General features: G+C 41.3%; 1 long non-coding RNA gene across 1 annotated transcript in view; it reads left to right on the top strand.

Moving 5' to 3' along the window:
- Nucleotides 1–12,370, top strand: part of LOC107315493 (uncharacterized) — a 43,458-nt gene extending 31,088 nt beyond the window's left edge. The window contains exon 4 of the long non-coding RNA XR_014946852.1: nucleotides 785–12,370. This is a non-coding gene — a long non-coding RNA (uncharacterized LOC107315493). The remainder of the gene's footprint in view (nucleotides 1–784) is intronic.
- The last annotated feature ends 2,613 nt before the right edge of the window (nucleotides 12,371–14,983 follow it).

Here is a 14,983-nt window from a genome sequence, read left to right as displayed (position 1 = left end):
TACTGAAGTACACTTAGTCCTACAGCAAACACGTGGTGATGTGAACAAATGGGAAGTGTCTGAGGGTCAGGGCCTTTGTAGTCACTGTGATATTGGGGTTCTGTCAATATTTGTCATACTTGGAAAACAGTCACGTCAGACACAAGAGACCACAAAAAGAAAATGCTATTATTATCTATGTCTAATCTTTTCTGTATGTGGTATATAATAGATTGAGCTGGTCTAAGTTTATGCTGTGTTTCCCTTGAGCATTGACTATCTTGAGCTGAGAGCAAAAAAACATCCCTCACAACTTAGCACTGAGCTTCTTTGCCCCGGTTCTTTCTTATCCCAAGCATTTCACGTCTTTCTTTACATAGTATTTATTACAAGTTATATATTTATTTGTTCACATTGGCTCATGAATTATTTTACCATACTTAAGCTACTTCAGATCCAGCATTCAACAGATGCTACCCCCTCCTCCATTATAGCAGATAAAGTGAGGTGTGAACTTTCTCTGTACATCCACGTTTCATAATGAAAGTTGGAATACAGCAATATTTTCTAGAGAGCTAATCCTGAAAACAAAGCGAGGCAAACTGAAGCTGAATCTCTCCCTCTCACTATTAGTCACCAGACAGATAGTTTATTTTAAGCTGGGAAAGTTCTGAGGAAATGTTACAATAGGAGGGAAATTGCATACAAATGTTTAATTAGAAGCTTTTTTTCCCCACGCTGAATGATAATCCTTGAAGAATCTGTGGGCCTAATTGGTGTTGCTCTACTCCTTCTTTTTTTGCAGCTCTAAAAAAAGACCAGAGGTGAGCTGACATGAGAGGGAAATTACCATTCAGGTGGGAAGGTGCTGTGATGGTGAAGGCAAAAGCGGGCAAGGAATTGAGAAGAGAAGGATCTGTGGAGGTGGAAGAAAAGGCAAGTCGTGATAAGTAGTCTGAAAGTCTGACGGGCAAAAGTTGAGGCTGATATTGAAATGTGTTTTCAAGCCCATCCTCCAAGCTCCAGGAATGGTCGGTCTATCCAGAAGCTGCAGCATGCCCTGATAGAAAGAACTGTTAGAAACCTTTTCCCTCACAAACTTCTAGTGATAATGTATAACAATCATAGTTCAGTGGGCATTTGTTAACGTGAGTTCAGAAACCAGCTTGTAGAGGGAGAGGAAATCACCACTCATGATGCCTCCCCCGAGGATTTTCCTGCATAATAACAGCTGTATGAATGGATGACGGAATATCAAAATAATAATGGAGCAATATGAAGCTTTTCCTCATCCCTTCGTGTACACTGTTCACAGAATGAAAATGTAGAGGTTAAGTACCCACATCATCAAGAAACCTTAAAATCAGAGGCTAACGTTAACCTCAGTATTAAATATTGAGGATCCAGCTGAATGTTCTTTGCAGATGCGCTTTTCATTCCAGCCCTCGCTTGCTGAATGTGCTCAGTGCATTAAAAATGCTCTGTCACAGAGAGGAGAACTACTTGACATGGAGTTCAAAATCAGGCTGTAATTCCCTGTGCCAAAGCAGAAGGGTCCACGTTGTGGAGATGGAGCACGAACAGCCACATTATTACCAAGTCAGCATTTTCTTCACATTATCCTTTGCTTTATTATATTCCTCTGTTTAAGCCTTATGGAGCAGCCAACTTTTTTTCTTACAAAGTAGTTCTGATCTCCCAGCTTTCAGGAAGGTTCTTGCAGAGGACTTTATAGGACACAAACCATGTGGCAGTGAACAGGCTGTATAACACTGGTTGGCTTCAGCTAAGGCTGGCATTGCTGTCATCCAAAATGTTTGAAAGAAATGCGAACAAAACATACTTTGCCTAGTGCATACATCTGAAATCCCCTTCTTTGCTCATCATGTAAGCATCTATGTATAAATATATATGGAATATACATATACATATGGAATCATGTATTAAATGTGGAGGTTGGTGGCCATGCATGTGGCAGAGGGTTGGAGCTTGATGATCCCTGAGGTCCCTTCTAACCCAAGCCGTTCTATGACTGTATGAAATACACTTGCTTTGACACTTACTTGCATTTAAATTACAGAGATTAAAATACTCCCCCCCTCCTCCCCCCTCCAAACAAACACAAAAGGGAAAACCTCACCTCATCTGTGAATATTGCCAGAAGCTGTTTTGGGGCTAATTTTGCTGTACTTAGGAAGATTTGTAGATTTTAATGGCTTGGCAGAACAATTCCAAAAAACCTCTGCTAATCCTTATTGAAGTGAGGTCAAAGCATGCACTGCAGAGTGGGCTTCTTCAGATCCAGCTCCAAAAATTCACCTTGCATTTTAATCAGTGGGGCACTCTCCTGTGAAGCTGTAGAAGAGAAAAATATCCTTAATACAGCTTAATATTGGCTGAGGTGGGCTAAGAAATAGAAGCAGCAACTTATCAGGATACTAACTGATGATAATTCAGGTAGCAATTGAATTCCTTCTGTTTTATCTAAATCATTTAAATAAACCATGGCTAGTTGATTTTTTTTGTTTGCTTATATATTTTAGGGTTAGGGCTCATTTTCTTTTTAATGCCATCATGATTCATTAGTTCATGGTATCTTGACTGTGCATGGAAACGTCTCCCATGAGCCAGTGTCATAGAAGCTAATACATATTGCTGCCTGTTTCTGTCTGGGCAATGAGAAAAGCATTAGGAGTTGATGAAGTACACTGCAGATCTCCCTTTCCTTTCCCAATAAAACTCTCAATGCCAAGTTAGCCAACAAGTTTGCAAAGTAATTTTCCATTTTCATCCTGCCCATAGATGAAACCAGACTCTAGGATCACTCAACTCCTATGCCTGAATCTCCAAGCAACCCTACCTGTGCCCACAGGCATTACCAGGCCTGACACCAGGTAAGGTGGGAAGGCACATATCTGAATCATTGCAGCCCACTTGGATCACCCTCACTCCCAGGTCTGGGTGGCTGTAATAGGAAATGAGCCCTGATCTGTTCTGATTTCCAAGCAAGGGAAATGGAAATTTATGCCACCTGCAACATGCAGGACTACGCCAGGGACAGCATATCCCTTGCAAACCCAGTTGTCCTTAGGGCTCATTCCCTTAGTGGTTTCTTCTTTCCCATGCACTGGGAAATGACTGTCTTCCAGTATGGCCAGCTGTCTGCTCAAACACACAGAAGATATTTATGTATCTTTCACCTGCTCCTGCAGGACCTGAATTTATGTTGCTTGGGCTGTAACCCCCCTGCACAGCCTCCCAAATAATTTTTTCCATGGAGCAGCAGAGATACAGTTCAAAATGATAGCTGTTTTACAACAAACCTTTATTACCTCTCAGAAGCACTTAAAGCACTCTTTACTGGTTGCTTTTCTTTTAGACACTCTTCTTTGACCCTTCATAAAGCATTTCAGAGAATTTTGTTCCCTTTCCTCTTCTTTTCAGTTTCTCCATAGTGAAAATCCTGGCTTTCAGTTATCACAGAAAAAGGCCATAAATAACAGTTCCAGCAGTGCCTGGTGCTGGTGAGAATCTGCAGGGTGAACTCTGCCCTCAGCTTTTTATCCTAAGTTTTCACTCTGTCAAAATCTACCAGTGATAGACTGACTTACCCTCCTAAATCCATGAGATCTTACTATAAAAAGAAGGGTGATGCTAACCAAACAGACTGGACTCCTCATTACAGCACACATTCAGTGCTGTCATGCCCTTTGTCAAACTCTTTGCCCAGGAGTGGTGGGTTCACCATCCCTGAAGATGCACCAGAGCCATGGAGATGTGGTACTGAGGGATGTGGGCAGTAGGCACAGTGGGGTGGGATGGAGCTGGGCTTTGAGATCTCAGATGTCTCTTCCAACCTTAGTAATTCCATAATTACTCTATGAGAGTCTATGTTGAACATGATGATTTTTTCTACAAAAGAAAGTCATTAAAGGATTTGTGGAAATGCAAATCTCTATCATACTAATAATTTAAGACAAGGAGGGAACACTCGTATCTCCTCCAGACATCTGAGAGAATAGTTTAGTCTGTTAACTAATATAAAAGAAGTATGCCTGTATTCCACTTTATATTGCAAAGATTATTAACTGAAGAATGTGCTTAAAATGTGTTCAAAAATTCACTGAATTGATGCAGTTTACCATAGATCCACTCTCTGGAGACTAGAGATTGAAGAGGTAATATGGTAAGGCTAAAATTTGACAGGTAATTAAGAGTGTGGGAGCAGACAAATATTTAGGAGTGGGTTTTTAGTTGTGCCTAAGGCTGGGTCTTCACAGCAGCATAATGATTAAGGAACTAATTTCAAAGCAGCACATCCAGGCACTATTTGAGATACTGTTGAGGTATTTGAGACAGGCAACTCCACCTCAGAAAGGAAACATCATTTCTGTGCGTAGGTACAGGGTGCAACAGAAGGGCAGCTGGGTTTCCAAGCACTGAAAATGCTTTAGGACTGATCTGTGAGTCCAAAATATCCCTGTTTTCACATTGCTCCTCATCAGAATTGGAAGCAACTAAAAACAAGTCTGATGAATTCTAATAGAAGAATTATTTTCCCTACCAACAGGCCACCATTTGAGAAGCCTCAGTTTCTGAAATAAATGCATCTCACAGCCTTGCTATTTCAAGCCAGCCCAGCACTTCAGACATCACTGCTCCTCGTGTTTCTGCAGCCTGAAACTCTTCTGGGTTCTTAGTTCTGTTCCCATCATTTGAGATCATTCAGGCTTTGGTGTAGCAGCCTTCCGGGCTGAACAGGGAACTCCTTTTTGATCTAGAACAGAAAACATGTGATCCCTGGAAGCAATGTCTGTCTCCATTGGGAGAATACAGAGGTGCAGTTTGCATCTGCAGGTAGATAAAGAGGAGAAAAAGGCCAACTTGAGTTGACACTGGTCAGTGTGGTGTCAGACAATAAACAGGCTTCTACAATTATAATAACAGCAAGAGAGGGTCTAAGGAAAACACTGGACTGGTAGTTGGTGCAGATGGTCACTAAATGGTTAAGGAAGAGGCACTTAATGGCATTTTCCCCCCTCATTTTTTAATAATTATGTTAGAATGTCAGCTATTCCACTTTACTCCACCCTACCCTCTTCTATTCCATTTCATTCTATCCTACTCTACTTCATCTCATCCCATTCCCCTCTCTTGCCTGTGAATTCCACACTGTTGCACGTGTCTTTTGTATTAATTCAAGCACTGAGTTGCTGTGATTGGATTTCACTCTAATGAATTAAAAATGATTTCCTCAATTAAAGCTTGCATTTTATCTTCTATCATTCACATACATGTACACAGTGTTACACACTACTGAACAAATGCATAGTTACAGTAAAAATTAAAGTAAGGACAGGAATTTAGTCAATAATTTGGCAATAATTTGTGCCCCTTCGGCACAAATAATTTGTCTGCAAATAATTTTGTCAGCTGTTTTCCATTGTTGGTACAAATCATCTGCAAAGACACTGTTACAGAAGCCTCTGCTCATCCCTATTTCACCAAGCAATTCTACTGCAACACACATCCTATTTCCAACAAGAATAGAATGCATTTTATGGCCTTCAAAGTCTGAAACTTCTTGCATAATAACACATGCCAAAAGCTAAAAGAATAAATATTACAGATTAATGAATCCATAACAGCTTTTTCCCTCAGGACAGAGAACCTTTTGGAAAGCACTAAAAGGAACAGACCTGAATATTGTGATATGAAACAGCCCCCTTTTTATCTTTCTCATTTGACTCCTGCGCTTTTATTGCCACTGATTCGGATGAAAATGGACATTTTGCATCATTATTTCTGCCTGTTAAATAAGATTTTTGTTGGAAGTTTCAGCCTGAAATGAAAACTCAGTGCACAGACGCTGATCTGAAAATGAGAGAGGACTTTATCCTAAAGGTAGCCAATTCCTTTCCTTTCTGAGTCCAATAAAGGGTCGTCATCTTATATTTTCAGAACTTTGAAACGTTTCAAATGTAAATATAAGACATTAATCGGCTTTTTCTTAAGACCTCACACATAAAAGCAGAACACTTGAGGTATCACACAAAGTCAAATAACACTTAATAAAAGCTACTTATAGCAATGCTTTTAGCAATTGAAATAACCAACATTAAGCAAACCTCCCAGTGCTTGCTGATGAATAGCAGAACCCTCCACTCGGGTAAATGATCCTTTCAGTGGCAGGATGAGGTGAGATAAAAGCTTGACCTGCAAAGGAAGGCGTCAGTAGCGCAACCACTGCAAGTCTTAAAGCAGTATTCAAAGTATATTTGCAAGTAGGCATGATGACTTGGGGACGTGTAGTTTAAAGAACAATTCAAAAGTAAATACATTTATAATCACGAAGATTTATTTCACCTTGTCCACATGGAACCGCATAAAAAGTCTTAATGATTAAGGGGCAGGAGTATAAATGACACTGATCGAGTTTAAAAGCTCACGGCATTTGTGAAGTGCATAGAGATGGATAATCGTTGGAGGAAAGTAACTCTTCTGCTACAGTTTGGTAGATTACTTAATTGTAATTAAAATATCCTGCTGCCAGCCTTCCTAGCATGAATTTTCATTTTAATACAAAATTGTACTTGAAATTAATTACTGTATGTCTCAACTCATCAGGAACTGACTTTTCTGACACTTAGAATGTCAGTTCCAATGACAACAATGCTGAGAGCAGGCATTAACCTTGCCCAGGTTTCCTCCCTTGCCTCTCAGGAACTGCTGTAGTGCAGTGACTTGGGCCACTGAAGACACTGAGTGTTTTGTTTATTCAAAACTACCAGGAAGCGCTCCTCACCTCCCACAAGGGTGAAGACCCACAATGGTAGATGGTAGATCTACTGGCTTTGCAAACACCAACTCCCGGTGACACAACCAATGCTCTCTCCAATGCATTTTGTTTCCAAGTATGGTGAACGTTCCTCCTAAAGCTGAGCTCTTCCAAACCTACAGCTGTCAGACAGCTGCAGCACAAACATTAGAATAATGGAATCACAAGGTTGGAAAGGACCTATAAGATCATCCAGTCCAACTGTCCTCCCTCTACCATACGTACAGAAATACCCTAAACCATATCTCCTAGTTCCCTGTCCAGACGCTAGATTCCTAAGGGATTTGTCAGCAGTCATAAGTCACTGCAAATAATGCAACCACACTCAGTTTTCATGAATTGACTTAGAGATGAAAAACAAAAATGCTTAAGGAAAAGAAAAAAAAGAAGGTCAAATTTCAAAGCTCCTTAAAGAGTAGAACTTCAAAATTGTTTTTTTTTTTGCCCATCTCCCAGAGTGAGGGTGAGGTTGGATATTAGGAAACATTTATTCTCTGAAAGAGCAGCAATGGACAGACATGGCTGCCCAGGGGGTGTCTGAGAACTGCGAAGATGTGGCACTGAGGGAGATGGTGGGGGTGGGTTGGCTTTAGACATGGAAATTTTAGAGGTCTTCTCCAGCTGGATTGATTCTGTGAATCTGTGATCCTATGAATGGTAAGTTGCTGACATTCAATTTAGTCTTTTTCATTTCAGTGACCTTGGAAGACATCCAGTGCCAGAAAAAGAAGCAGCCACAAAGTCGCAGCCATTTGGTGTAAAATAACTGCTCCGTGGCTCTTGCTGTTGTGTGGGCACATCAAACACAACGCTTTTTAAGGGTGCTTCTGAACAGCATATTCATTTTTCTGCTGCAATTCTCCTTTGCAGCACCACAGCTCAGCCATAAGTGTTGACTTCCAGCTAGAGCTTATTTAAGGAAAAGTGGGAGGAAAGAAATTAATTACTGGGTCAGGGCTGAGCCATTCTTTGGTTTCAGCTTTGCGCTGGCGTTCCTCAAATGAATTTTTAGAATTATTTTATTAATGGAAATGTGGGCAGATGGACTTGGAAACACAATTCTTCACTGAATCAAATAAGAATATGAAGTATTTTATACCTTCCTTAGGGCTTTACTTTGCTCTTTCAGCCATCCTAAAGCAGTTCTTTATCTCAGCAGCCAACCTGCCTTTTTCTTCTGCTTTGACACTGCCCTGTGCTGCTCTCTCACATCCTCCCACATTCTCACGCACATCCTACAGCTTAAATACTATCTCAGAAATGCATGCAACATCTGCATTGAAGTACAGCTGTATGCAAAAAGAAGTAGATAATACAATGGCAGATGGCACTGGGGAACATGCAGTGGTTCTGATACCCCCAGCAGCATTATTTGAATGCATGCTTGTAGCAATTGGACAGATGAGTACAGTGAGGAAGGCATTACAATAGAAGTGTGATGATAGAAGGCCTAGCACAGTAGAAAGGTGCAATAAAGGAAGAGAAGAAGATAGCTCACCTACATCTGAAGATTCTAGGTTTACAGGGAAAGGCTTCATCAAGGAGATATTTCCAGAAGGAGGCCCTTCCTCAGTGGCAGTCAGCCCTTAAATGAGATCTAAGAGAGGGTCAGCTGGGCTCCACCCCTTCCAGTTGCTCAGCTGAATTGCCTTCACCTGTGCTCCCAGGGCTGACTAGTCCTTTCCCCAGGTGCTCAATCAGTGGTTAAGGCTGTGACCCAACAGTTTCCATACAGTACCTCATTTCCACACTGTACTGCACAGAGCATGGCTTTGCTGCTGGCCTCCTGGGTTGGCAGGTACTCTGACACTAGAGTAAGGGAACCAACACAGCTCTATGGACTGTATGGGGAAACACCCTGATTCTCCACTGCCATCCTAACTGTATGTTGCCTTCTCTCCCCTTGCCTGAGACAAAACATTCAGGTTCTTACATTCCTTTTCTAAATTCTTCACAGCTGCTCTATGGTTTCAGATTCAAGGCTGGATCATTTACTTCAGGAAACAAGGACTGCTGTAGTCTTCATGCAGCACACAGTGACCATAAGGGAATCATGGAATCATAAAATGGCCTGGGTTGAAAAGAACCACAATGCTCATCCAGTTTCAACCCCCTGCTATGTGCAGGGTCGCCAACCCCCAGCCCAGGCCGCCCAGAGCCACATCCAGCCAGCCTGGAGAAGGAGCATCCAGTACACAGGCAGTCTCCAGTGCCAGCCATGCTGCTGCTGAGGCATTGTCAGGCAATGCAAGTGATCAAAGCTCGGAGAGGATCCAACAAAATCAGACTTGTGAACTCACAAAGATTTCCCATTGCTTTGTATTGAGACGCTAATTAGCTCATTCTGAACAATTGCTGCTTAAGGTTTGACACTCTTTGAAAGGTGAAAGAAGGCATTACTCCAGCAATCTCAACAGACAGGAATGCATTATCAGATACATGGTTAATAAGAAAGTGTGGCGGTAGAAAGTAAACAATTACATAATGCACGATGACAAGATGTCAAATGGGAAAAAAATAAATAAATAAATAACAGCATCCATGCATCACACAGCACAATGGAAAGCCAGTATTCAGTTAATTTGTATCTTGTAGTTGACTGTGGTCTCTATTCAGAGAAACATAGAATCATTCAGATTGAAAAAGACCCTTAAGATCCCCAAGCCCAACCCCAGCGCAGCCCACCGTGCCCACTGCCCACTGCTGAAGTTGCTTTGTTATATGGTGTATGTATACAGATTCGCTGTAGGCAGGTTGACAGCCTTGAGAGGTGGTGTGATAGATGTGGTCCATGGTGCCCCTGAAAGCTACTTGGTTCATGCAGGTGTCGTGGAAGACCTGTTTGCAGTGTATTACATTGTTGGCTATAAAGTCTTTCCTACAGAGATCCAGGTCTCTCACACTGATGCCTTAGAGCTATTCCTTTCTTTTCTATAGCCTCAGCTCTACATTCTGCTCTTCTTTACTTGGCATGCAAAGCAGCTGTCCTTGGCTTTGATCACTCTTCCTGCCTGTCTTTCCCGCTGAGTTCAACCCCATTATTTTTGTCCCCTCTGCTATGCCCTTTCCTGTCATCTCTGCCCCCTCTTCTTGCTCTCTCAGGCCTTTCATCATGATCTCGGCAGGTAATGCCTCTCCTATTGACTTCAATGGGCAATAGATGTGCCCTACCTCCTGCAAAGGCTCTGGTTCGCATTAGGCACACAATTACAGCTTTTGGGGACAGTGTCACTTATCCAAAGGACAAACTGGTGTTTCAGGTGGCCCATTTTTATAAATAAATATTAAATCCAGAAAATAAAGATTGATTCAAACCATCTTGTTGTACCACTTATAGGAAAAATCTGATACGCTGAGCTATCTCTTAATGCTGCACAATTGCAATCCTATTCCATTAGAAGTCATTGATTAAATGTCTAATTAAGAGCTGCCCAAATACATATGGTGTTTATATTTAGTGGAGGGTTGGGATTTTGATGAACTCATTAATACATCTCTTATTTATGAAAAGTTACAATGGCTTTGCTGATGAAAGCAAAATCTATTCTTTTGCTTTACTCTGTACTTTCCTGCAGGGAAAAAAAGATCAAAATTATCCTATCTTTTCTGTATTTTTTCATATTTCAAGTGGTCTGGATGGATACCTAATTTGCTTTCAGCCTCGCATATCCTCTTTTGACATCAGAGGATCCAGTTTCTGAGCTTTGCAGAAGTTTTAGCTGCTCAACTACCATTAAAGTCAATTGGATCATGTGGCTAAAGTAACATATAACAATTGGAGAATGCACTCCAGGGTTAAACTGCTGTACTTGAGCTATTAGATTGAAAGAATTATCCATCCTCCAAAACACAACCTGCATTGCCACAGCATGGTGCCCCTATTCATCACCTCCAGACTCTGACAGCTGCTTTTAGCCCTGGTGTAAATGAAGTTGCCACATCATTTGAATCACGCAGCTTAAGCCAGAGCTGGATCTGTCCCACACAGAGCTGTTGAGTTTTCAATGCAAAAGAGGCCCAGGGTAATTGGCACTGGTGTGTGAGCATCGCAGGAAAGAGAAAGAAAAGGAGTTATTGAAATAAAGTGGAGAGACTCTCCTTTGAAAAGTGGATTGGAATGAAAACAGAAGGAAGAACAGAGTTTGTGGTCCTTCCCACACCTGGTTCTTCAGATCATCCTCTTCCTGCTGTCACTGAAGGCTCCGGGGCTGAAGCAGGTGATGCAGTGGTCATCTCTGCCAACTTTTAAGAACTTGGGAAGAACTCTTCACTTTCAGAACAAGAACTTGCTGTTAAATATGGTGATTATGGTAGCAGGACAGTCTTCTTTTCTTGGATTTTTGTGACTGAATAAATTATCTTTCTGCCCAAGACAATAAGGTATATTTATAGACTGCACCTAATTGCACAGCAACAGCAGAATGGGAAGAAGCCACAGGCCTCAAACAGATTGTGCCTCATTCTTCCAATACGAGAGGCAGAACTAATCAGTCTGCAGAAGGACTCGGTAACCAATTAACTAACTCCTAGCAGTCAGTAAAATAACCCTTGTGAGAGAGGGAAGGTAATGAAGCTACCATGTCAGCTTTACAATGAGATCCCTTGATATCTGAAAATATAAAACATTTTTATACTCATTTTCTGTACATTTTCCAGCCCATTTCCTACCATAAAATGAAATAATGTGCCAATAAATGAAGTATTTAAAATTTTGTGCCTTACCGTGCTAACGTTCAGGCTGGATATGCCATGGATAAGGCAAAGAGCACTGCCATACATGGAAGAAACCAATAGATTTTCCCACTCACAGTGAAAGATGCTTAAGTGGATGAGCACTGTCCTTGTCTTGATCTAGAGCCATAGAGTCATAAGGCTTGGAGAAGATCACTAAGATCCTCTAGTTCAACCATCCAGACCTGAGCTCTTCCACTCTATTGTTTTCACATGTGATGTTTTGTCTTTGGTCGGCCTTCAGTGCATCTCGGGCCAAAGTCACCTCCTGTAATTTCTGTAATACTGATCTTCATGGAGACAGTAGTAGAGTTATATGTAAAATGGGTGACAGAATGAAGACTAGATACCAGATTCCACGATTCACAGCCCACTGCTCTTCTTGTGGTGTCTAATTGCTGCCAGGAAACCACTGGGTAGATCAAGATGTAATATTCCCACCATATCCTATACATATGACAGGATCCATTGGACCTATCTCTGGTTTTGATGATTCACTTTAATTCAATCACATAAAAAAGTGACTGCTTTTCAGCATAAAAGTTCATCATGATCCTCCTATCATCAACACACATGCGGTAGCACCCTTCTGCAGAGCAGCTGAATTGCTTTGATGTTACCTGCTGGATTATGAATGGGTAGAATGAGCATTGGAAAGCCTTAAAACCTTCTCCTCCAGGTAACCATGTGTCTGGCATAGCACTAAGAAGAACAATGGGTCCGTGTCCCAAACACCAGATTAATTGCTTTGGTCCTGTGGCCTAACCTTGTCCATCGTGAGTTAATTATTATTATTAAACAAGAAAAGTGTTTTTAAAAAAACCTTCTTGTTTCCTCTGTTATTATCTTTTCCAAACAATTAGCAGTCAAAATTATTTGGGATTTCTCATCTGCAAGCTACAGATGATCATGGTCTAAGATGTAGTTCCGCATCATTACAACAACAGATCAATAGGTGATTAAAATGCTAGTTTAATTTCAAAGTTATTGTCTCAATTTCCTCCGTGTCAGAAAGCTTCTCGCATGTGAAGGTAAAGCTTAGCTGGAGGGTGTGCACAAACTCTGGTGTGCAGAATGACATGCTGATTATAAAGAGGATAATTAGAAGAGCATTTAATGGATCTCAAGAGCCATAGCTCAAACGTCTTCGATCACAGGTTTTATAACCCGTGGCCTCGTGATGAAGGCTTTTTACCACATTTGCTATTTTGTTGATGGCTAAATCCAATTATACTCTAAAAACATGCAGGAAAAATGTCAGAACTCCTTACCTGACTCCAATGGAATCAGCTCTGCTTTTGTGCAAATCCAAACAGTGAATATGCCATAGAAAGGAATGATGCTAAAAGTGTCAATTTCAGTCTGTATCATTGTCTCAACAGCAAGTTGAATCCAATGATAGATGCTGTATGACACAAGTTATGACACTTGGCATTGGAAAAGAGCATCTTATTTATAAAAAATCCTAAAACCAAATCCAGGTTTAATTTGATCTGCAGCTATTATTTTAAATGATGATGAGGATTAGCGTGACCACTTACATTCAGTCTAAAATGAACAGATTTCTATTAATTTAGTGCATTTTTCCATTACATTAATGGGAGAAAAGACAAATATTTGAGCTCTACTCCACATGAGACACTGCGTGGTGTATGATGCAGTTCTGCTGGCAAAGAGGGTTATGTGTACTTCTGAGCCTATAGTCCCAACTTACTACCCACAATCATTTGATCTTGCACTTGCCTCAAATTCTGGATGGAGAAACGTTTGTTATGCATTGTTCTGTCAGTCCAGAGACATCACAACACCCAAGGATGGAGTCACTGCTTCTATAGGATCTGTAGCATCACTTAATAGGATATATAGGGAACTCCATCATTAAACTCAGTTCCAAACTCTAGAGTTTTGGCCCAAACTTACAGTGCATGAATGAACACTGACATAAACTCTAAACTGTATCAGAGAATGATACCTTTGAAACATCCAATAATAAATTCAGTGTATGGCCATTATCTTACAGCCTTAGGGAATCAGAGAGATGCATTTATTGACAGTCTTTCCCTGAAACAATATTTGAGCAGTTGAACAACTATGAAACAAGCAATATCACTTGTAATAACATAGGGGTGGGCTCGCTGACTCCCGAGGTCTTTTTAGTCCTCTTTTCCTAGCCTAACAGCAGTGCTTTTTTGCTGTTGGTTTTTGCCCACCTGTTTGGCATTACACTCTTCAGCTGTGCAGAAATGTTGCCCAAAAGCAATGTTCTCTGTATCCAGGAAGATGCTGCGGTCCCTGAAGGGAAGCCATGGAGATGTGGCACTGAGGGACAAAGCTTAGTGATGAGTTTATGCTGATACGTTGGGGTTGGTGATTTTAGAGGCCTTTTCCAACCATAATGCTTCTATGATTCTAATTTCACTCCCTGGCAGCACAGCCTGTAGGTTGCCCATCATGGGAGGGTGATGTCCATGCGCTTAAAGTACAGCTGCTCCTTGTCTGTGCTCCCAGGTGATGGTTTATGAGAAGCCTGTGTAAGAGCAGATCATGATGAACTTGTACTATAAAAGCGAAAACTACTCTTGCAGCAGAGAATACAGCTTTATAGGGTATACTACACGTAGCCTCTGGGGACTGACAACAGCCACTCCTGTGTGCCCAGCGGGGCTGCAGAAATGCAAACCTGCACCTTCCTATAGTGTGTACTGCAGCTGGCTGTAATGTTTGAAGCACAAAGATCATAAGGAGTCTAAAAATGTGCAGCTGGGAGGTCTGAAGCTGTGGGATGAGAGGATCTGTCCCTGAAGCTTTCATAGCAGAGGGATGTTTGCTCTCTGTACTGGAGATGTGCATATGCTTTTCTGTTTTGAAATGGAGATATGAACTATTCACACTTTTTAAAAGGAAAAAAAATAAATAAAGATCGATAAATTGCCCCATGATTTATAAGTGAATCAAATCACTGCTGTATAATTTTCATCGTTTTTGTGCGTAAGTAATGACAGGAATTGAAAATCTGGCTGTCCCACTGCCATTAGAATCTTATATAACGAATCAAACAAGGTATCAGGAAATGGTGTAATCCCCTTTATTTATTGTCCGCTTAGATGAATGGATTTCTTAGTGTAACTGCAGGAACTTTGAGTGGGACTCAGTCACTCTGCAGCCTTATTCCTCTGGACATTATTAGTTCTGTGATGCACAGTTGGGCTGCAGTACCAGACAAGCAGCAAACCTCACCCCCACCTTCTGTCTCTGTGTCATTTCAGGACAGATGCTGAGGCTCTGTTTCAAAATTTACCCTCACCTAAAGAGAAAGTCAGCCCACGCTGTAGCTTTCCAATAGCCAGAAGAAAAATCCCTTACAGGGATGCAGACCATTCCTAACCAACCTGGAAGGCTTAGCAGCAGGTGTCAATTACTCATTGTGACAGGATC

Source organism: Coturnix japonica, chromosome 5 (genome assembly GCF_054131305.1).
Source record: "Coturnix japonica strain WE chromosome 5, WE-NBRP24, whole genome shotgun sequence".
NCBI classification, from domain to species: Eukaryota; Metazoa; Chordata; class Aves; order Galliformes; family Phasianidae; genus Coturnix; species Coturnix japonica.
Note: the sequence above shows the minus strand (reverse complement) of the source record. Positions and strands in the feature narration are given on the sequence as shown.